At 36.9% G+C, this 23,879-nt stretch overlaps 1 protein-coding gene across 10 annotated transcripts in view; it reads left to right on the top strand.

Moving 5' to 3' along the window:
* UTRN (utrophin) overlaps nt 1-23,879 on the top strand; it is a 523,567-nt gene that overhangs the window by 163,356 nt on the left and 336,332 nt on the right. The gene's annotated exons all lie outside the window — the stretch shown is intronic.

Consider the following 23,879-nt stretch of genomic DNA (forward strand, 5'->3'; position numbering starts at 1 on the left):
TAAAGTCCCTGAGTTAATGCTGCTGCAGTGTTGATGCCTGTGTGAGGTGGTCATGCTGTGCTAATATTATTGAACTTTTAATGTAAGGATTCTGTCTTGAAACTTTGCAAAATTATAACATTTGATAGGTCTTGAACTGTATACTTACTGGCATTACATAAATTCTATTTGGCTGTCTTTGAAATTGTTCTCTTCTTGCTGCTTATGATACTTTAAAAGTGTCTGTGTTTTTTTGATGAAAATATGTCTACATTTTGTATACAAGGTGTGCGAGAACCAAAGTCTTGTTCTGATGATAAAGCAAAGCCACCTTAACCCATCCTACCTGCTTCAATCTAAAATGTGCTTTCTGTTGTGGGGAATTTAAAAATTGCATCAAGTGAGAGAGATCCCATCCTTAAGAGTAGGGTTTAAAAGTAAGGAAAAAGTATCACACAGTATGTTGTTCAGTGAAGCTTGTAGATTAAGTTCTGGCATATGGGGAAGAACATTTTCTTCACATGGCTGTTTCAGTGTGCTTCAGTTTACCAAGCTGTACTAATATTCTCATTCTTCATTATGAAGACTGAGAGACAGTAGTTTGTGTACATACAAGCTGCTTTAACAAACTTTCCTCAGTTGTTCTTGTCTATCAGTTGACAATAAACAGTCTGTTTGCTTTTGTGAATAAAGCAAGGGGTTTTTCAAATAATGTAAAGATATGGGCTATAATTGCCTGTTTAGTCACATTATTTGTATAAACTTGTTTGTAAAATGTTTGTCAAGCCACTATTTAGTGACTCCTGGAGTAATAATTATTTACTAATTATCCTGAGAGCCCATTAAATGGATGAATACTTAATTTGAGTTTAAATCTACCCAAGGGTAGTGAAAAAAATCTTCTAAAATGCTGTTATTAAAATGCACTTTCTGATTGAGAACCCATGCAGTAATGGCCTTGGGAATTACACATTGCTTAAAATTACACAGTGTATTTTTCTTTTTGCTTTTAAAAAGTCATATGGCTTAGTTTTTCAGATGTCTGTGCTTAGTTAACTGAAGGTAGGTCTTCTTGTAGAGTTAAATCAGACACTAACTGAGGAGGAAAAAAAGAAATGGTTTACGATCCCAGTCACTTCCAGCAGATGTCAATGTAAGGCAATGATAGATGGAAGTCTGGTGATGGAAAAGTTAATACTTAGATGAGAAAATGTATGGAAATTACTAAGACCAACCATGACAGCATGTCAGGAAGAATTTCTTGTAGTGCCCTGTATACTCCTGTCTTTGGAATGTCAGATGTTTGTACGTGTCTTGTGCACTCTGTGGATACACTGTGGTATAGTTCAGATCTGCAGAAGAGAAGCTATTTACTATAGTGTATGAATTATTGCATTGTATCCAGTGTATGTGCTTCATGAACCACATCTAAATGTTTCATGTGAAGTGTCCTCTGAATTGGAACAGAGGGCCAATAAAGTATTTAACACAAATTCTTGAAGTTTAGTGTTTTTTTTTTAAACTGCACTGTTTATGAAATAAGTAGTAAGGTTTTAGCATTTAACTGTACTGGGAAAATCATGATTGTTCTTTATAATAACCTCATATAATAGTAGCATTCATAGTCCACATTTTGCAAATTTCTTTATAGCAAAAACAGAAATAAACACGTTGTTGACATGTTACAGCATGGCTGAAAACCACAAAATTCAAAGTTTAGGATATTTCTTCTGTTGCTGCCTTTTCTTACACAAATTCTTTCATACCAAGGTGAGTTTTGCCAGATAGCACTTGTTGCTATTTGATTATTTTTTCTTGAAATTAGTGGCATACCAGAGCATAATGTCTACACTTGTCATTTTGTTGTCAGTATGTAATAAGTTTTGCCTTATTGTTGCTAGCAGCTTTGTTTCAAAGCACTTGCATAAGACTTTGATGCTGATAATGAAGAATTAGAAAACTGTTGTAGAGGTGTTGTCTGCTCTATGTTCTTGCTAATATGATTGTTCCTTAAAGACTGAATTTTCTTAGTTATATCCAACTAGCTCAGACTAGAATGAATTTATAACAGAAAAAATAATTTTAAGGTACAAATTGATGCATCTTTCCTGAGAGACCAGAGCTACAATATTACTTATAAAAATAGAGAATTGTGAAACTTTCTTTAATTTCACTGACAGAAGGTGAAGAATAGTGCATCTCTGGCAGACAGCTAAATGATTACCTTGAAATATGTGTCCTGCCTGTACAATTTGACTGCGTATTTTTAAAACACAGTGCTAGTATTAAGGGACTGGAGCATTCATCCTCTGGAAAACAAGCTGAGGAACAAACCTGGTTGCTGATTGGGTTTCTTCTCATTTTTCTCTCTCACTTTTTTGATAAATTCTTGATAAGGACCTGCTTTAAAAATAAATATTCAACTCCCTTCATATAAAATACTTGATTCTCAAACCTGATCCAACATGAGTCTTCATGTGATAACTTAGGCAAGTTCCTGACTTCCTCAGCTATGAAACACATCAGAAGGTTTTTTTAAGAATACATAACTTTAAATGCAGTCCTCTCATTTTATGTTGGTTTTTTTTTTTTTTTTTTTTTTAATGGCCAGTGTTAAATTTATAAAATTGCAGGAAGTTAGAAGCACAGCAAATGCTGGGGTCAGCCAAAAACTTTTTTGCTGTGATACTGGTGATGCATTCCAAAAGACATTTACATCATGTTGAATTTTGAAAATAGCAGCAAAGCCTCTGTTTCTATGAATATTTGAAAAAAAAAAAAATGAAGTTCATGGGGGCAGGGCAAAAAAGAAAAAGCCTGGGGGGCTGTGTTGAAAAATGTTTAGGTTAATCCTCATTCCAATGAATTCAACAAAGATGTAAGTTTTTAAATGCTTACATGACTTCGAGTTGATTTAGAAAATAAATCATTGCCACTTGACATATTCAGGTATAAAATACAGGTAACCAAGTGTGGATGAGGAGGAGCAGCATTGTAGTACATTGATTGGACAGCAGAAGTAAGAACAAAAGTTAATTTTGGAAACATGTTCTGAAGTAGGCTACTGTATTAAGCAGCTTGTTGATTGGAAAATGAAGCAGTGTCGTCAAAAGCATTGCTAAATTATGCAGACAGTTTCTTTTTTTAGATGAGAAAGTTAACTCCAGACTGCTTGATATGGTTCTAGTTGTATAAAGGACATTCTAATTAGATTTAGATCTACGAAAAAGCCTTATTGAAGGGAGGAGGCCAGAATTAAAGGGAGCCGTGGATGATAATGATTATTATCTACTAAAATATAATGAGGCTAGAAGTGAACTGATAAGAACAAAACAGCTATTTTGAAAAAGGAGATGTAGTAAGTAATATCTAATGATCAGCCTCTCAGGAGTTTAGGATTTACCATGTTAGAAAACAACTGAGCAGTGTAACCGGAAACCCCTCCACCTTGGAACACCCACAGCTTGTTGGCATTGGGAGTGATTGTAGAAGTGGTTTTAAGTATGATTTCTTGAGAGTGAGTATGTACAGGACTGGGACAAAATATGGCTTGGGTTCTTGATAAGCAGAACAGGGCTAACATACAGCCAATCAAGTGCAACAAGGTACCTTGATGGTGTTTTGAGACAGAGAATATAAGCCTTATTTGAAGGAACGTGAATAGACTAGGAATGCGTGTCAGTCAACAGTCATCTAAAATGAATGAGATGAACATAATTTCTTTGTGGGTTTGGATTAAAAGTTGTAAAGCTAAAAACTGGTGGAGAATACTCGAAATGATAAGCATCTGGAAGTCTTGGGAGGTGACACTTGATTTGCTTCTGGCCTTTATTATAGAATGATCAAAGCAGCTAGAGAAACAATGGAAAGCTGAAGAGAGAAAAATTTTAATAACTTTTAAAGGATGAGGTAAGTGAAGGTTGGAAATGACTAACCAGTGAGTCAAAAGATGTAAAAACTAGAAATATGGGCAAGAAATTAAATTCCAGTTGGAAATATAATAACTATTATGAAATTCAGTTCTCAATCGGTATCAAATTGCACCTTTGTGTATACACTGTCAGTGATGGACAAGCACAATTAGGGGCTTTCGTGTGTAGGCAAGATGTTGTTAACTGTTAGCATGTTGTTTACTGATTGATTTCCTTTGGACTTTTGGAGGGGTCAGGTAAAAAAATCAGTGGGATACTGGAGGGATATTTTTATGTTTGTTAGGTCAGAGAGATACGAGATCCTCAGAACTTCCATAGACATCCTAGGATAGTATAAGCTAGCGAAATATCTGGATTCTGGTTGTGATTGAAGTTGGAATGTAGAAAAATGAGCAGAATTTCAAAGAGAAACTTGTAGGTAAAGTTACTGGGAAGACCTTTTGATAGTGAGACTTTGGAACTTGCTAAGTGTCTTTCCCCAAGGACTTCTGTGTCCTTAAAGAAAACATTTTTGAATGCAATGGTTTACTTCAGTAAGGCAGTTCCAAGCACAAAAGACAAGATGGTGATTGTGAAGAGCCAGCATGGATTTTGAGAAGAGTGCCCAAGCTGTTTGCTTTCTTTGAGAAAGTTGTCACTGTGCCTTTGGATGTAGGGAAAGCAGTATTGTTCCTTGATCATGATTTTAGAAAGACTTTGGATGCAGTCTCTGACAGCCAAATCAGAGATATGTACAAGACAGATGACTCAAAAGGTGGGAAGACAATGTCTGGACCATTTGTGTTCCTCAAGGGATGGAATAGAGACTGGTGCACTTCATGAATTACAGTTTATGAAACAGACTGGTACTGTTATAAATCCAAAGTGGGACGGATTGCACTCTCAGCAGGTTTGTGAAAGACACTAGATTGTGGAGAATCCATTCTGTTCCCATTCCTTGGGGCCTCAAGGGGGAGGGATGGGCTGACAGGAACCCCATGAATTTTTAAAAAAAGTCCCCCAAAAACCCAAAGCCAGTTCTTGCACCTGAGAAGGAGTAATTCAATGCATTGGTACAAGTGTGAGAAGGATTATAGCCAGACAGGAAGAAGTTTTTATGTTTTTCTACTTAGCACTCATGAGGTCATGTCTGGAATAGCACAGTTGGTTTCAGGCCCCCAGTTTGACAGATAGTGAGAGACTGGGGATAATGCAGTGCTTGGAGCACATGACGTATGAGTAGAGCAGCAGGGGAGCTGACTTCATTTAATTTGGAAGAGAGAAGGCTCCAGGAATTTCCAGCTGCTGTCACTACATACCTGGCGAGTTGTTACTATAAAAGATGGAGCCAGGCTCTTCTTGGAGGGGCCCTGTGGAAGGAAAAGAGGCAGTGGGAATAAGCTGCAGCAAGGGAGTTGGGTGTAAGGGCAACAATTCTGCACAGGAGGCATAACTGCACACTGGAGCGGGTTGCCCAAAAAAAAGAAGCCATTATATTTCTATCTCTGCCAGTATTAACACTTGTACTGGATAAGGCCCTTAGCAGCAGACCCAGCTTTGAAATTAGTTCTTGGAATTGCCAGGAGGTTTGACCTCCAAAGGTCTTCCAGCTTGTGATTTTCTATGATTCTCTGTGTTAGTGCCCTATTAGCTTATAAGTGAAGACTAAAATAGTCAAAATGATAGTCCAGCAGTTTTCAGCTGTGGGTTGCTCACTTCCTATGAAAAGGAGCTTCATGACATTACTCCATGTGAAAAAAATCTTACTTCTCTGCTGAATTTTGATCTAAATTGGGGCCTGCTATGAGTCTGCTGAACAGCCACAGCATGTACTCATTTGCAAATCCTTTTGCTGTAATCTAACCTCAATGGTGGTAATGCAGTACAGTCAGGCACTTGGTGCATATCTGAATTATGTGCCTATGATTAGAAGACATTTTAATATAGCATAAAACTTTGTCATATAACCTTCTTCCCACTTCTGCATTTTCAGATAATGTTTTGAGACATAAAGTAGAAGACAGAAAGGTTTTGCACATCTGGAGTGATGGGGCTGACCTAAATGAAACCACTTTGTTTTGCCATTTGTCTAATAAGGATCAGCACCAAATAAAACTGTATAATAAATGGATACATTATTGTAAACCCTTATGTTCTCTAGTCTTCTATGTATCATGGAGCTTCTCTAGAAATAGAATGGTTTCTTTAAGGTAAAATAAAAAGGAAAAACAAAATGGGAGAGGACATAAAGCTTCAGAATTTCAGTCTTCTTGAATGCTGCACCAGTCATTCCTATTTACAAACAAAATGCAGCTTTAGAAAAGTTAAGATAGGTTCTAGGATATAACACTTTCTTTAATAGCATTTTGTAGTAATGTGGAAGGGAGGAAAGGAGAGAGGAGATGAGAGGAATATTTCAGGACATGCTTTTAGAATCCTCTTACATTTATTTAAAGGCAACTCTGATTTTTAAGCTGGAGATATTTTGCTATTGCAGCAAAAATGAATCTAAAATATGAGGTAGTTTTCTTAAAACATGAATGTAGCATTAATGGGAAACTTGACTTCCATGAACTTCACATGTGTACGGGAGCAGGATCAATATTTGATATCATATAGTATTTTGCCACAGTGCTTTTTGATTGCTGCTATTTTCCAGGAAGCAATTTCCCCCCGCCTTCCCCTTAGGGCTTAATTATCCATCCCAAATTCATGAAGTTGTGAATCAGTAGTTGCCTAGAACAGCATAGTGCTTCACCAGTTTGTGTCTAGAGAACTGACAGTTTTTTCTTGTCTTCTCCAGACAGATCATTTGAGCTTATTTTTAAAAAAAACTGTACTCACTAGGTAGCTGGGAAAATAATGCCGTTTGAAGATGTCCTGTCACTGTTAGTCATCAGGGACTCTGGAAGGGTTCTGGCCTTCTTTTTGCCTTCCCCTCTGTTTTTAATCAAGACAAACTGTAAGAGACATCATGTTCCAAAGTTGCCCTGAGAGTTTTCTATTTCATATTCACTGCTTGCAGACCTGTGTTGTGTTCTCACTGCTCTGTGATGTTTCCATGCTGGGTATTCTTGATACACTTTGGTGCAAAGGATTTTACTTCAAAGCAAAAGTAACTTGCTCAGCCCTGCATAGTTGGGTAATTGAATATAGGTGGAAGATGTCAGTGGTGTTTTTGATAATTGATATCATGTGTTATGCTACAGAGAGCAATTCTTCATAGTCACACAGTAATTATATTTACTGGTGGTTTGTGGTATATGGTAAATATGGTAGGTGTTGCAAGTGAAGTAACAAAGTGAAGTGCTGCTCAACTCAAGTTGTGCCAGGGGAGGTTTAAATTGGATATTAGGAAAAAAATTCTTAATTGAAAGGGTGGTCAGACATTGGAATAAGCTGCCTTGAGAAGTGGTGGAATTAGAATTCCTGGAAGTGTTGAAAAAAATATGTAGATGGGTTGTGTAGGGACATGGTTTAGTGCTGGACTTGGCAGTGCTGGGTGAATGATCGGAATTGAAGGTCTTGGAGGTCTCTTCCAACCTTAATGATTCTATGAATCTGCAGATTCTCCCCATTTGCTGATGAGCCCTGTATTTTTGAGCACAGTGTTGTGCTAATAGGGCAAGTGCTGGTTTCTCTGCATTGGTGTTCCGGATTTCTGACCTGGAGAAAGCATTCTTTCTGGGGAGAGGTGGAGACTTTGGCTTTCAGTGCTTGCTCAATTCTTGGCATTTCTGCTGAGACTGCTGATCAATTAGTGCTAATTGTGTTGGGTTTTGGGATATGGTCCTAGAACAGTCATCTGAGGTCGCTGCTTTCTGTCACCTGCCATCTTTGGACTCAGTTTGTGAGTTATGATTTTTGCCTTCCTATTTTTTTTTTCTTTTAAGAGGGGATGCACTATTAGCCCTGAAATAATCACTCACCCTTCACATTCAATTTTGGGTGTTCCATATCAAGTACTGGAAGTCTCTTGGTTATTATTATCTTATTTTTTGCTACAATGAGGAGTATTCTTTTGCTGCAAGTTCCAGCACAGCAAGCTATTTGAAACAAATGTCTTTCTCCTCTTTCTGTTACTGAAATTACACTTTAAATTTCAGAGGTTAAATGAAATTTACTCAATATTTGGGATTCTTGGGTACGTCTAAGAATGATGGAAGCATAATAAAAGTCACAGATTACACAAAATCTCCTTTCCCCACTTTTTTCTTCATTAGTAAGCAGGACAATTTCCTCTTTTGGAAGAGGGGGAAATGTGTCCAGAAAGAAAAGAGAGAAGCCTGCCAATGATGTTTCACTTCTTTGCTATGTGTTTGCATCAGGAGTTAAAAGCAGTCCCTCAGCTATTTCAGTTAAATAGCTATATATGAGTTTGTAGGCCATTATCTTTCACTTCATATAGCTCAGCAGTGTAATGATAAATTGACTCTGAATTTCTTTCCATAGTTCTCAGTAAGAAGAATACAGTGCTAAATGATTCAGCTATTATCTGTAAGCAGATAATTTAGCCCAGTTGTGGGAGGCTTTCATCCCATATAACATTGTTCCCTCTATATTAAGGGTACTTCTAAATGAAAATCAGGGAGATAATTTAAAAAGTTCAGTTAAAGAGTTTGGATCTGTACATGACCTTCCACGAGCATTGTCTCTAAGTGAGCTGATGTAATAAGGCACTTACATAGGATTAGTTAAAATTATTTTGATTTAGAAAACAAGTGGATTCTAGAATTTTTGTACTAAATTAGTATTTTGATTAATACTAATTTTGCCTAAACTTCCTTTTTACTGGATGTCTGAGTTTGTCTTACTATTACATGAAACCTTGAAATTTATCATTGCATCTCAGACACCATTGGATGAGGAGAGCGGTTTTGTTTCAGTTGAAAACAAATGTATTTCCTATCATTTTTTTCAGTGGCAGAAGTGTGGTAGTGATCTCTTCCATAAGGAGAAATTGTCACTCTGCCAGCAGAACCTGAATACACATTTTGCAAGTGTTTGGTTGTGACTGAAATGGGGGATGGAGGTGAGGGATGTTCTTTCAAAAAGCCCTGAAAATATGGGTTGCCTTTTAATTTTGATGTCAACTATTGTTTTAATTGGAATAGAGTGCAAAACAACCCCAAACTAGGCCATGATATTGTGATTGTGGAGACATCTTTGGAAGTCATGATCAGGTCCTAAGGACTATAGCAGACTTTATCTATTGGAAAAACCTCTTGTTTAAACTGTCACTCAATAGCATAAATAGAGTATAGCCTAGCTTTCTGCACTTCAGGAGTGCTCTTTGTTGTCTAAAGCAGCCTCATAGATTGTGAGTACCAGATAAAAGTTTCCCACTATGGATTAAAGTCAATTCAAGGAAGGAAAAGTGTCAGAGGGAATAGCATTGCTGGAACTCGCAACGTGGTTTTATTTTGTCATTGTTAGTAAGAGACTGGAAGAGGAGGGTAACTCCTTTTACCTGCTTGGGTACAAAGACAACCAGTTGAGATTGTCTAAAGCTACTCACCCGTTCCTGTGGCATAGAAGGTGATACTCATTTGGAACATAAGTGGTTGTTGGTACACATGCTGATGGTAACAGTGATCAGAAGGGTGTTTCAGTGGAATGATCCTTTGTGGCTGAAGGGCAACCAATATTTTCCATGCATTTGTAATGAACTTTTGGTTTTAGCTTAACAGATAATCTTCATACAAGAAGAAACATGAAAGAACAGTTGTATGGAGTAACAAATAAAGCATAGAGAATATGAAAATCAAAGCCAATGTGTGGTAGGCATCATAGAATTATAGAATGGCCTGGATTGGAAAGGACCATAAAGATAATCTAGTTCCACTCCCACTTGTCATGGTCAGGGACATCTTCCACTAGACCAGGCTGCTCACCATCCAGCCTTGACTATTTTCAGGGATAGGGCATCTACAACTTCTCTGGGCAGCCTGTTGCAGGCCCTCACCACCCTCATAGTGAAAATTTTTCTTAACTAATCTTTCTGTCTCCTTTTTCACTTTAAAACCACTTCCCCTTGTTCTATCACTCTCTGCCCATGTAAAATGTCACTCCTCCCTCTTTTATTATAATCCTCCTTTTATTACTGGAAGGCTGCAATGAGCTCTCTCTGGAGTATTCTCCAGGCTGAACAACTTCAGTTTCTTAGTCTGTCTTCAAAGGAGAGGTGATCCAGCCCCCTGCTTGTCTTTGTGTTCCTCCTCCTCTGGACCTGCTCTAACAGATTTGTGTGCTGAGGGCTCCAGACCTGGATTCAGAACTCAAGGTGGGATTTCATGAGGGCAAAGAAATGGAGCATCCTCACTTGACCCACTGGCCACACCTCTTTTGATGCAGCCCAGGGTGTTATTGGCCTTCAGGGATGCAAGCTCACATTGCCCAGTCCTGTCCAGCTTTTCATTCACTGGTTCCTCCAAGGTGCACAGGGCTGGTGTCAGTCAGCTCTTTTCCCAGTCTGTACTCATGTCTGGGATTGCCCTGACCCAGGTGCAGCACCTTGTGCTTGGAATTTTTTAATCTTTTTAATGTTCTTGTTAAAAAGATAAAGTTTGTCCATGTCAAGTTTTTCCAGATCCTGATGGATATTAAATTTTGGAATGAGCCAAGGGTATGCTTTGGTCCAAGACTGTATGATTCGCTGGGTTAAAAGTATGTTAATTTTTAAAACTCAGTGTTCCAAATCAAAATTTGAGGAGACAATGAAGATTTTGTTAGCAAATAGAGGCTTTAATATTACTGAGGTCCAGTACATTATTGAGAAGGTATATATTCCCTGGAGGATCATGTTGGTTGTGTTGAAATGTAATGAACATGATTTTAGAAAAAAAAGAAACATTATAGGGTGAGCAAAAAATTAACAGCTGTAAGGGAGAAGAAATGAAGCCATCTAATGGTGTTACTGTTGCATACTTTATTAACCGGGCTGTCAGCATGCCCTCTGTAAGTTTCTTGTGCCAGGTGACTGCTGCTAGAAGTTACGTCAGTATATGTATAAACAACCTATACCATTTTTGAATCAAGAACAAAGAAACCATATATGCATAGAATATACCTACTTTTTTCTTGTAAGAAATCAAGGGAAATTAAACTTCGTAGTTGTTTTGATACTCTCTGAATAGCAGATCTAGAACAGTATGCAATTGATCTTAGAACAGAAATGAAAATATGTAGGAAAGCTGTACACTATATCTTTTATAGGCTTTAGTCCAATTGCATAGGACATGTTGAAAGGGAACTGTGATTTAGATCATCTTAGAAAGCCCAGGGCATAAAGCTAAGTATAATGATTTGTCTTGTTTAGCATTGTTTAATTTGATTATAAAATATGTTTAGATTTTATGGCTGTTTTGGTATTGTCCCAGCATCTTTCAAGAGATGAGTCTTTGGCAGTGGCATTTGTTTAGTGACTTAGGGAAAAATAAAATGAGATTAAAGACACTTTAGAAAGAGGAACATCTGGCTTACAGTTTATAGTGATGGTATAAATTTCGTGGTCTTTTTTCACCTAATGGCATTTACTGGCATGGTTTTTGAAGTCAGAGTCACCACACTGAAAGAGAGAGCTGGCAGTTGGTCATTGCTGCACTTCGGAGTATTGTGGCTTCAGTTTGTAAGGGAGCCTGAAACTTGTACAGGCAGGCTGGCCAGAATAAATGAACCTGTTAAAAAGACATAAAATAGCACAGCTTGGCTTTGAGCTCCAGAAAACACCCATCTCCCCAGTTGTTGCAGCACTGTCTGGTTCAGTGTTTTAGTAGATGCTCTAAGGTGAGAGTAGAATAAATTCCTGTTGCTGCAGAAGAGTGAGAGACTAGGTGAAATGAAATAACTGCTCTGCAGAATTTCTCAGTAAAGGAAGCAAATGAGCCACGATCCCTGGACAAGTGCTGACACTTGCTTTGATTTTTTTTTAACCTTTCCCCCCTTCCCCAGACCTCTAAAGGTTTCACCAACAGAGAATGAATGTTTCTTGCTTCTGATACAGCACCTTCTCAGACTTTGCATTATTTCTGTGATTTGACTGCTTCAAGCAGCAGGACTGGCAGGGTTTGCACAAAGTACTAAGACATAAAAGAAGCTACACCTTCTTTTTGTTCGCTCTTGTGCTGTAAATCTATGCAGAAGCGCAGGCCATCACTGCCTGTGGCTTTATTTTTGTAAAAGAGTACATTTCAATTTTCTCAGCGGAAGAAAGCAGAACAAAGGGAAGTAAATAAGGTGCTGTTCCTTTTGATATCTTGTGGGTAATTTTATTCTTTATAATTTGATCACAGCCATGGGAATTCTGATACCATGCTGATATCTCCTGTTACTGTAGCTGGTTCTGGCAACTTCCTTTGCATGATCATTTGACATTAATTTTCATACATGCTCTGGAGGAAAATTATTACTTCCTCTTCCCCACTTTTTCTTTTTTGTGAAGTTCTGCAGAATGGTCACCTGTCAGTTAAAATTCAGTGCATTGAAAGGCTAGCTACTGATTCCTCTGCAGGAGACAACACAAATACTTGGTGTTTACTTTTTGAGGGAAGAAGCCCTCTTTCCTCTTCTCCATGAGCACTTCCCCAGCTGATGCAATGTAGGTGGAGATGTAATTGTAAACATAAAGTAGAATGAAACATTTTGTTGCTGTGTGTTTTGGAGAAACCTACTTCTGATTTTTCTAATGAAGAAAGGCCATGGCTTCAAAGTAGTGTTATTCTATATTTTGACCACTTGTTATATTTGCTATTGCCATCTGGTTTCACTAATAATAGGTTTGAGATTTGGCAAAGAGAATACTGCAAAAGGTTTTCCTGTGGCACCATTATTTTAGGGTTAGACTGTCTAGAAAGTATTAAATTGCACTGTGCCTGTGATCACAGTGAAGCTGTGCATGGAAAGGAGAGCTGCTCCCTTATCCAGTCTTGTCTGTCATGGTATTTTTATAGATGTGTGAATGAGGTGAGCTATGCAATTCAGCTTGAGTGATAAAATGGATTTGATTTAAAATCAGAGACATAGTGCTGTGGAAGTATATGACATGACTTCACCTGAAAGGGCCTTTGAAATTGCAAATAGAATTTAGCAAGCAGCGTTCCTAAGAACATCTGTTCCTGATGATAGGCAAATACATGCCAAATTTGCTGCTGCTGTTTAGAGAGAGGCATAAATTCAGTACTTGTGGTTCTGCCCCAGCATTTCCTTTTGAAATTTTAATATGTCAAAAATATTTTTTGTTGTGGCAGTAGCCCCACATTTTTTGGCTTGCATGTGGAAAGACGAGCTATGTATACAAGGGTTGTGTGATGCTAGAGATAGCATTGGAGATGGTCAAAGTTTATGTTTCAGATAAGTGAGTAATTCTGGAAGTTACTTCCCTTGTATTTGAAGACACTTGCCTTATATTTGTTGAATTCAGAGATGTACATATGAATTCAGTACAGAAAGATCAAGTAGGCATTTGAGGTGATGTTATCTTCATGTTTCTAGTACATAAAGAAATAATCTGAGTGGTGAGAAACAGTGCAGATAAAAGCACAGAGGCTGCTTGTCGCCTAGTCTTAGCTCAATGCTGAGATCATCTCTTCCTGTGTTACTTAAGAATATTTGGTCTGTTTAGGAAAATTTTTTACAGCTCCTTTTAAGACAGATTGAGTCACCTTTTTCAAGCTATTAAAGCAAAATTTTTAGTATTTTATTCTGATGTACAAATTAAATTTTATTCCTTTTAATTGAAAGAAGTCCTTCAACTCACCACAAACATTGAATTTACTGTCCAAGAATGTATTCCTGTGGTAGTTTGAACATATTTCAGTATATATTGAAAGACTATTGTGCTTTCTCCTTTCTCATTTACTCCTTCGGTAATTTGCAGTTTATTTAACTGTTTCTGAGAACTAGTAAAGCTGAGGTAAATGATGCTTACTACCATTCCTATTTTTCCAAGGTTTGTTATCCTGTCCCTGAAGGATATTAAGTTAGCCTGACATGATTGTTTTTTGACAAATCATGTTGACTGATGCTAATTTTCTTCTTATGTATGATGTAGATACTACTTTCTTTCACAGAAATTGAAATAAAGCTTATGGACAGTAAATTCTTAGCTACTTCTTTAGGGTGTTTGCCCTAATTTAAAGAGAAATTATATCTGCATTTTTCTGCCATCTTCTGTTGGTGCTTGGAGATAACTGCTAATAGCTCTTAGACACTAATGGCCTATTATCTAAGTATTATTTGTCAGATTTAATAAGTTATACATAATTTGAGAAAGCCAGACTTACTACTTTTGGCCTTTTCTCCTGTTGAAGCTCAGATTTTTGCTTCTTCATCTGGGTGGTTAAATAATTATCTGAAACACAATATTCCTCATTAATGAGATTGGAAGCAGAGGAAAGTATTGAACATTCCTTCCTTCTCAGCATAATTACTTAATAGCTTCCCTTTGGTCTTGTCACTGGCTTGAATAAAAACTTGCTGTTTTCAAAAAGTAACATCATATGTAAATACAGGAATTAAGGCATCATTTATTGAATTTAAATATAAAGGAAATTAACTATTTCCTTAGTAGGATGTTTAATTTTAAAGTAATATAGTAATTTTGTTGTGTTGTTGATAAAAATAACAGCTTGTCTTTAAATTAAGAAGTTGGGTCTGCCGGCAGTGAAGCAAAGTTTGGCAGGATGGTCTAGAAGTGAGTCTGGAAATAACTGTGCAGTCTGATCTGATTCTTAAACCTCAGCATGTGTGTCATTACATGAATGCTTGAACTAGTGTGTATATCAGACATCTTTGCCAGTTCTTGAATATCTAGTTAAAAAATAACTGATTTTGTGATACTAGAAAGCAGGGGCCTTTTTTGAGCAAACACCACCTATATCTCGGGTCAAAGATTTGGCAATGTCTTCATACTTGAAGGCAAGTGTGGAAATGAATGATATCTAGTAGCAATGACACCTACCTGTCACTCTTCCAAGGAGGGATGGTTACATAAGGGTGTTTGTGCAGATCTTGCTGAAATGATAACGTGCCCAGTTGGCACTGAAAAGAAGGCAGGGATTTTGCCTCAATTACATTCCCAATTGAAAAGATGGCATTTTTGGAGCCTTTCTTTTCTAATTGGAAACTGAGCATGTAATGGAACATGTTTTGACAATGAACGGTGTATGGAAAACAGGCATAAAGAAGACTAAAACCACAACAAAACCTCTCTTCTGATCACTTTAAGCATGGATAATTAAGGTGAAGGGAATTAAAAAGGATTATGAAATTGTGCATTTTTACCTTTAAAGACTGTGAAAGGCTTAGTAGTAAGTAGCAAATTTTTTTAACAGATGGTAAATGTTTGAGGGCACTGTATCATCTTTTAGGTTTGCTTAGAGAAATTCCAAAAAGCTCCATGGTGGTTCACAGACTGACTTTTTCTGGAATACAGAATACAAATTAGACATGCACAGCTGTTTAAGAAATTATAATATGGAAAACTAAGGAGAATGACACTTCAGTAAAAAAAAACTAGTAATAATGAAGAATATGAAGGCTAGTTTAATGAGTTTTTTGATAAGAAGAATAATACATGCATATCCACAGAGAATACTTGCTTCTTCTGGAGCTGGCAATGTAACTTTGGTTTGGAACTTGTTAGCTGTATGGAATCTTTGTTTAAATTGGGACCAGCAGTGAAAATAAGGGGAAATAAATGGATTATATATTTATAAACAATGAACAGCAAGAAGCTCCAAAAGATTTAAGTAATTAACCTGACTGTGCTGAAAATGTTTTGCTGTTTTTGTACCTTCCTGTTGTTTTTTGTTGTCATACATTTTTCTGCTTCACAAGCTAGAAGATTATTTTTGGTCCATCTCAGTGAAGGGGGTAGTCTTTGGTTTTGTTTCCAACATATATCTGTTTTATAAAGGATTAAAATGCCTCAGAAAAGCTTTTTCTGCTAAAAGAAGCTTGTTGCTTGTTACTGCTGCCTCTCATGCTGACTTGTATTGAGGATCTCTAGCCTCCCAGTTGTCTGTGTTTCACTTTGAGCTTGGGCTACAGACTGCCTTCAACCACTGCACAGCCTGTGCTTGTTCAGTGCTCTGCTTGTTGATATTGTTGTCTCCAAGCTCCTGGGTGTCAGGATAACACAAGTGATTTATCAGAGAAAGCTGATCATGCTTCGCTAAAATCTTAGGCTTAAACCATGAGGTGGAACCAATGAGAAAAACTGTCAAACCCCTCCAGTTGGAATTCCTGGCTCATGTTTCTGTGGTCTCTTTTTTTTTTATTTTCCTTCTAAAAGTGGATGTATGTGCATGGATGCTTAGATTAAGATGCTTAGAGCAGGTTTAAGGCAATGGTGTTGTGGGATTTTTTTCTGTGCTTTTCCTCCCACATATTTATATATCCATTTATAGAGTGCTCATTTGTGTTTTCTGTATTCTCCACAGGACATGACATTTTGCAGACTTGAAACAAATGCCATCTTTTTCCAGATTAGGGTGGTCATCATTTTCTGCCTATCTTATTAATTTGCCTTGCTGAATTTTTTTGGTGTCTCTTGACATTGTTTTACAATTGTGGTCTGTGAATGCATGATTAAAAACCTCTGAATGCAGCAGTAAGATTCCACTATGGGCAGTTAAAGAACTATTTAGCTCTTCTCTCACTTTATGCTCCTCAGTTTATGTACTAAGAATTAATTATTAATTACTGTTTTTCTGTTTTTAAATAACAGTACTTATAGTTGTAATTATGTCAGCATTTATTGACAATAAAATAATAAAAAGAAGGCTTAAACTTGTCTACCTTAAAGTAGATCTATGGTGAATGTATGGGGTGTTTGCCATCTAAAAAGATGTAGGTTATTTCTGTGTGAGGTGTCACTGGATGTCAGTATTCAGCATCTGGTAGATTAAATTACCTTTTTATAATCATTCTGACTCTCTTCAGAATAGGGATTTATACTTTTACAGCTTCAATAAAGAATAATAAATTATTTAAGTGTTTAATAATTTAGGGTGGAGGTAATCTGTGATTTAAAAACTTTTCCAAAACAAATAAACAAGTCACTTAACATCATTAATCTAAATTATTTTTTTGTCTCCATTTTTCCACTTCTATAAATTTTAAATGTAATAAAATTTTTATGACAATGGAGTGGCCTACTGGTTGCCAAATGTCTGTGCTCACTACAAAGGTTAGGGTTCTCCTCCCTACTCTTCTATGAAAGATGGTGATTAAATTCACAGAGCTGTGATTAAGTTATTCATCCTAAAAAAAAAGTCTTAAAAGCAAAACCACTCTCAAAGGTATTGATAATGTTTAAATAGAGGAAACTTTTCACACTTGAAGTAAAAAATTACTTTTTTATCATTTAGAACTATAGCTGTACAATTCCTGTCAATGTGTGACATAAATACTCACACATGGTCTTAAAGGATATGAATTGCTGATATATCCACTTTCAGATTCTCAATTTTCCATGTTTTTTAATGACTCCTGGCTTGATTTCTCCTTTTTAAAGGTCATCCTTGGTCTATTGTAGGGATTTGATGTGTGGTAAGTCATCTGCAAAAAAGCAGGAACAGAGTTGCAATCATTCCATAGTGGGTGACATACAGCCCACATGGAGTTGATGATCGGCTGCTTAAAAGGCATCAAGTCCTAGATTTTCTGGTAATTCATCCCTTGTCATAAAATAGCAATAGTGACATTTATCTTGGATGAAAGGAGATACTAAAGTGAAGAACTTTTGATAGATGCTATTTTTCCTAAATTTTCCATGAATGTCCATAATTCAAGTTTAGACGAATTTATTATTTTTTAAAATAAATGTGTATGTGTGCAGCATGTGTCTTAATGTAGAAAACTTAGCTTAGTTAGATAAAAGGTAAGGTACCAAAGAAAGGTGATCTAATGCCTGACTCTTTCTTACAGGCCTTCTATTCTGTATTGTTCAAGTTGCAACTTTACACAGTGATTAAACAATTCTGGAGACTCATTAAACACTGGCTTTGGCATTTAAGTACTCTCATTTTTTCCTACACTTAGAAGGTTGGAGAGCAACAGCCTCTGCAATATTTAATAAAAAGTAAGAGAAAAGAAAAATTATATAAATATCAGTTTATCTTGATTAATGTTGCCTTTTATCTCATGGTCTGCTTGATTCTTCAGGACCTTTGAATGCAGGAAAATTTGTGGGTGGGAGATTGAAATGAGCAAGATCAGATGTGAAAGTGTATTGCCCAGGAAGGCTGGGTGTGGGTAGACTCAAGTAAGCAGAAAAGATTGACACTTATTAATGATGACCAGGTTAATGCCTAAAACTCAGCCTGATTCAGGATGTTTTTACATCATGTGAGGACCAGAACAGTCAAAGGGCCCCTGGAGCAAGTATTCCCTTGCTTGTCATGGGCATTAATGTGCAATGATTTTGTTCTGTAGTTTAATTTTGTCTCAGATTGTGTTATACATTGAAAAGAGTGTATTTTCAGTCTTCTCTCTGCTTGTTCTTTATATTCTAATAGGAAATAATTTTTAATGTATTGCTGTAGACCCAAGGTTGTGTTTATTCCACTGCATGATTGCAGTTGTAGTTTAACCTCAGCTGGCAACTAAGCATCATGCAGCCACTTGCTCTCTTCCACTCTGGCAGGAAGGGGGAAAGAATCAGGAAAAAAACCCATACATTTGAGTTAAGGTAAGAGCACTTTAATAACTGAAACAAAGTAAGATATAATAATGGTAGTGATACTAAAATATAGTATTACTAGTACTTCTAACAGTAAAAATAAGAGTAGTGGTAAAAAAAGACCACAAGTAAAAAAGAGGCACAAGTGATGTACAATACAATTGTTCTCCACCTGTGGAGCAATGCCCAGTCCATCGCTAAGCAGTGACTGGTGGCTCCTCTAAAGTAAATAAAGATGCTTGTAAGATTTTAAAAACATGCTTTATAGGTAACATATGTATTTGTTTGGAAAATACTTGGAGTTTAACAAAAATGTGCAAGCAGCTTAATATAAGATGCCAGTTTCTGCCCAGAGATCTTTATTAAGTGAATTATAACTTTGGAAATAAAAGAATAGATTTTTTTCTCTTTCCTGGCCCTTTGTTGAAAATCAAATTAATAAATAAGTACAATAATAATTTGAATCACAATATTTACTTTTAGGAAGATAATAGAGGAAATGCCCTCCATCTCAGTATGGATTAATGAAGATTGGTGAGATTCTGCCACCTTCCAAAGGAAACTTTGTTGCTCCCTGGTTTTATCATAAGTTTAATCACTAACTAAATAGTAAGATTTGATTTCTTTGTCTGTTTCTTAGGTTCAGCAACATACAAGTGCTACTTGTATTTTTAACACAGAGCTGCTGTTCAGGAAATATTTTTGTGGCTGTGACCCAAGTTAAACAGTAGTTCATCTGACTGGTCATCACTGTGTCTTAGCTGACAGAAATGCCAGGTCCTGATGCTTGTGCTCACTTTGGGTTGAAAGTTTGTAACCTGCTGTCAGTTAAGCAAGTTTGATCTTTCACCCTTTCTTGCATAGTGTTGTTGGAAGTTGAAAACACCATGCAAAATCAAGTGCTATCTATTCTAAGAGAGAAGAGAACAGAGAGAGTCAATAAAGGCAAGAGCTGTGTATAAATGACGGAATGTGTGTTGTGATAGTGCCCAAAATGTTCAGCACTAGATTAAGTGCTTCCATCTGCAAGGCAGAGTAGATCATTGTGTTGCCAGGCAGGTAACATCAGTTCACATATCCTGTTCTCTTCTAAGGAAGTAAGAATAGCTTGTCATCTTTTCATGTTTATACTTTGTCTATTACATATCAGTGTTTTAAGAAGAGCTTGCTTTTGTTTAAAGTCTCCATAAAGCTTTTGTGCATTCCCTGTTCCTAGAAGTTTTCAATAGCAGAGATGTTTTTAAAATGGTGTTCGCTTTCAATGTGTTGGTATTACATTTCGATGTGTTGGTATTACATTTTTGGAAGGGAAGAGCTGCCATATCTGTTTTTCCTGTTTTCTACTGCCCAATATTTAAATTGCAACCATGGATTTTGGATTTGAATACAGCCTGTTTTAACTGTGAAATTGCTACTCCTAAGAGTGGCTGGAGGTAAGAAGTTATTAGCATTCAGGTGGATTTTTTTTACATTTTTCAGTACTGTATTCGAAAAGCATTGAGTGTTCTTGTTCCTACCTAGTGGTAGCACCTCAATTTACTGAGTCCTTTTGTCACTGTGTTTCTTGATTCTTTACTCTGCTGCTACTTCAGCTTGCTTTGGAGGGTGAGACTGGCATAAGATTCCTGTGTGTCTTTCACAGCATCCCAGTGACCTGGATTGTGAAGTGATTGTAGGCACCCTCTTTCTTGCAATTTTCTCTTTCAGTACAGGGTGGCTGAGTTTCTTGCTTTGTCATTACAGATCAGCTGACAAAAAGGTCACTGACAAACCACAATATTAGAGTTTCTGCGGTGAGTTCAAGTGCAACAGACATGCATAGGTTGTTCTTCAAAGAGTCCTGATCTCTCTGGGCAGCAGATATATGAAAGAAATCATGACACCCTTTAAGAAAAATTGAATTGGCTTACAAAAATAAAAAAAGGCTGTTTTAAATTACTGTGTTTACCTGAAGGCAGAACAGCTTTTGATTAGATGTGTGAGCATATATTTTTCATAAGTGTGGAGGAAATTGAATGCAAGGCACTCCCTCTCATCTGCTATAGCCCAGTGCTTTGGTGCAATCTCTCTCACTGATGTAACACCTTCTCCAGAGTTTGCTGTGCCATAGCCTCCAGCAGATGTTTGTCCTGATGTGTGCTGCTGGCCAGGAGGCAGGAAGACTCAAGCAGTCTCCAATGAGTAGTGTGCTGCTTGGCAGTGAGTGTCTTCTATAGGATTCTTGCATCAAGTTTTGCTATTCCTGGGGTGGAAGAAGACACACTTTGTGCCACCCCACCCAGCTGTCTGTGGTATGACCTTAGTCAGGAGGCAATCTGTGCTGAGATTCCAGAGGTTGGGAGATCTGATTATGGTGAGCTCTTGAATTACTATAAGCAGTATAATTATTTTATCACTGTTAAATATTACTGCAGAGTCAATGAGTAGTATTTTACTGACAAATCTTTTCTTTCAGGCCTTCGTAACAAGTTCAAGTAAATACAAAATTTGAATACAGATCTGTATGTGCAGTTCTGTGCATGTCTCTGTAAAATAAGATTGTCAACCTACAGTTTGTGCTGGAAAAATGATGAACAACATCAAGGTGTCTCAAGCACACCCGAGAACTACAAAATTTAGTACTCAAGCTGTCCAGCTGGTTATTAAAATCCTTCTCTGCCTAATTAGTCTTTGATAGCTTGTCACTTAATAGCCTGGAAGAATTATGTACAAAAAGTGATAGAGTTTAAAGGAAAACTGGGGAGGACTGGAGACTGCCTTGAAGTTGGATGTAAGAGGTGTAATAAGCTGGCAGCAGCAATGTCTGCTTGTGAATTCAACTGCTGATTTACTTTTTCCTGAGATTTAGCAGAGGCACTCCAGTGTGCTTTGGTGCCTTCCATGCTGACACCAGTGTCGGCTGAGAATTTGTCAGCTTTTTGAACCTGAACACGACCTGATTTAAAATCAGCTTAGAAGCTTTGTGTTGTGTTATTTCATCAGTATTGTAATGATGCTTTTGAAACAGGCACTTGCAAAAATATTTCTCTGTTCAAGAATGTTAATGACATTTTATATGCAGACACTTGCGAATAATATGCACATGGGGATGTGTAAATACTGGGCAGCTGTACCAAAAGATCCTTGTATATTTTGGTTTATTCCACTATATGGTTGTGGAAAGTGACACAGTTCAGTATTGCTGAAGATGTGTCACTTAATCTGCTGAAAAAGCTAATTTATCATAAAATTGAGTTCTTTTAAACGTTGATTCTTTACAAGGAAAAACAAAGTACTACTATGGGAGCTAATCTCTGGGATAAGGAGAAAACAAAACAAACCAACCTAGAAAGACAGCAGCCATCCTAGATATTATTTCCCACCAAATCAGACTGAAGTTTAGAACAAATTAATCAACTTTAATCCAGTTGCATTTTTCTCTTGGCAGTAGATTAATGGTTTTAATCATTATTTAGCATTTATAGTGCATGATAAGAATGGCACTTTCAAGAAACAGAAATTAAAACCTGAAGGACTTGCAGCCTTAATCAAAGCAACTGATTAATATTGTAAAACATGATCAGAGAGAATCTGTTCTAAACAAGCAGTGTCTGTTTCTACACTTGGTTGCAAACACATTGCTGCCAGACTTCTTTAATTATGCTCTTAGCAAGAGAACCAAAATAGGTGATGCTAGCAGTAGAAAGCAAGAAGTTGTAGGGGAGTTTAGCACGATGGAAGGGGAATCCTTCCCACGTATCCATGTAGGAAGTAGATGTAAGGCACAAATTGGGGCTTGAAGGGAGTCTCCAAACAGTATGTGAAAGTGCTTTGAAAAGAAAATTGAGACAATCAATGCTTAAGCTACTTGCAGCACTGGAAGAAACTGTTTTGTGCCAGATACATTGAGTAGATTGAATTTAAAGATGATGGTCAGAAAGGAAGAGGTTGTGCAGCTGACAGGAAAGAAGGGTAATGTAGGATTTTTTCCTAGCAGCTCAGGAGAAATATATTCACTTCATAAATATCCTAGAGGGATGGAACATTATTGATTTAAAACAAGTCATGGTATAGTCACAGATAACTGAGAGGATAATGAGATTGTTGTTTATGGAGCTGCTGGATGGAAATAAGGTTGTTTGTCTGTGCAATTTTACTGAAATAGCCTTTAGCCACAGCTTCTGGTAACTCAAAAATTCAAAAGCAGTGCTTGAACTATAGTACTTATTAAGAATATCAACACAAGTCTTGGCAAATACTGTGTGTTATGGAATATTGTTCTCAAGCCATTTGTGCTAGAGAAAAGAAACTCAACTTAGTGGTACCCTGCTTTCTTAGTCCTATTGCAAGTATTCTACATATTGCAGCCTCATTGTGGTATTGTTATTTTTCACTCATTTTATGTGAAGAGTAACTTATAGGCTATTATCTGTTACCCAAATAATTCCAAATGCTGCATGTACAAAGCAAGTGTGCTGTGCTATGAATGAAAGCATTTTATTTATCTCCCTCAAAGTTGAAAGCATTTTATTTATCTCTCTCAAAATGTCTAGAAGTAATTACTTCCAGTCCTGGTCAGCTAAATATTGAATTACTGCTCTGAGAGTAACCATCTTCTTAAAAATTAGAATGGTATAATTACTGTATAAGTAAAATCTTTGCCTTTAAAATATACCCACAGAGTTAATGTCTCCATTTTTGTTGCACTGAAATAGGGTGGAGGTTTTTTTTGTTGTTGTTGTTGTTGTATTAGCTCCTGAGAAGTAAACCCAGAACTATTTCAACATTATCTCTGGTTTTGTTTCCCCTTTTTATAGCAAAGTGCCATCTGTTCAGTTGGCAAAAAAGAAAAAAAGGAGGATTGCATGTTTTTTCTTGCATCCATGAAGAAATTTGGGATATAGGCAGATATAAAGATAGCAAGAACTATTATTACTGCAGTTTTATTTATTATTAGCTCAATATGTTTTTCCCCATACAAAAATTACTCTGGCATTCAAATGGCTAGTTTCACAGTACTGCAAATTCCACATGGAAATTAATCAGTTGTATACAAGTGCTGCATATGCATAGAATGAGTGTTCAGCTGCATTGTGGGGTTTTTTCTTCTGATTGTACAACATTTAAATTTAGCAACAGACGTTTAATGAGTTTCATATACTGTGCAAAGGACTTCACACTTTACCTGCTTTATCAGCAGAGCAGCAGAATCTGAAAGGTTTCTAAAGGGAAACTTTAGAAGGAAGGGAATGATCCTTCCACTAAATAAGGGAATGATCTTGAAAACTGTAGGAAGTTGGAGCGAGACAGAGTGCTGAATCTGGTAG

This window comes from Taeniopygia guttata, chromosome 3 (assembly GCF_048771995.1).
Source record: "Taeniopygia guttata chromosome 3, bTaeGut7.mat, whole genome shotgun sequence".
Taxonomy (NCBI): Eukaryota; Metazoa; Chordata; class Aves; order Passeriformes; family Estrildidae; genus Taeniopygia; species Taeniopygia guttata.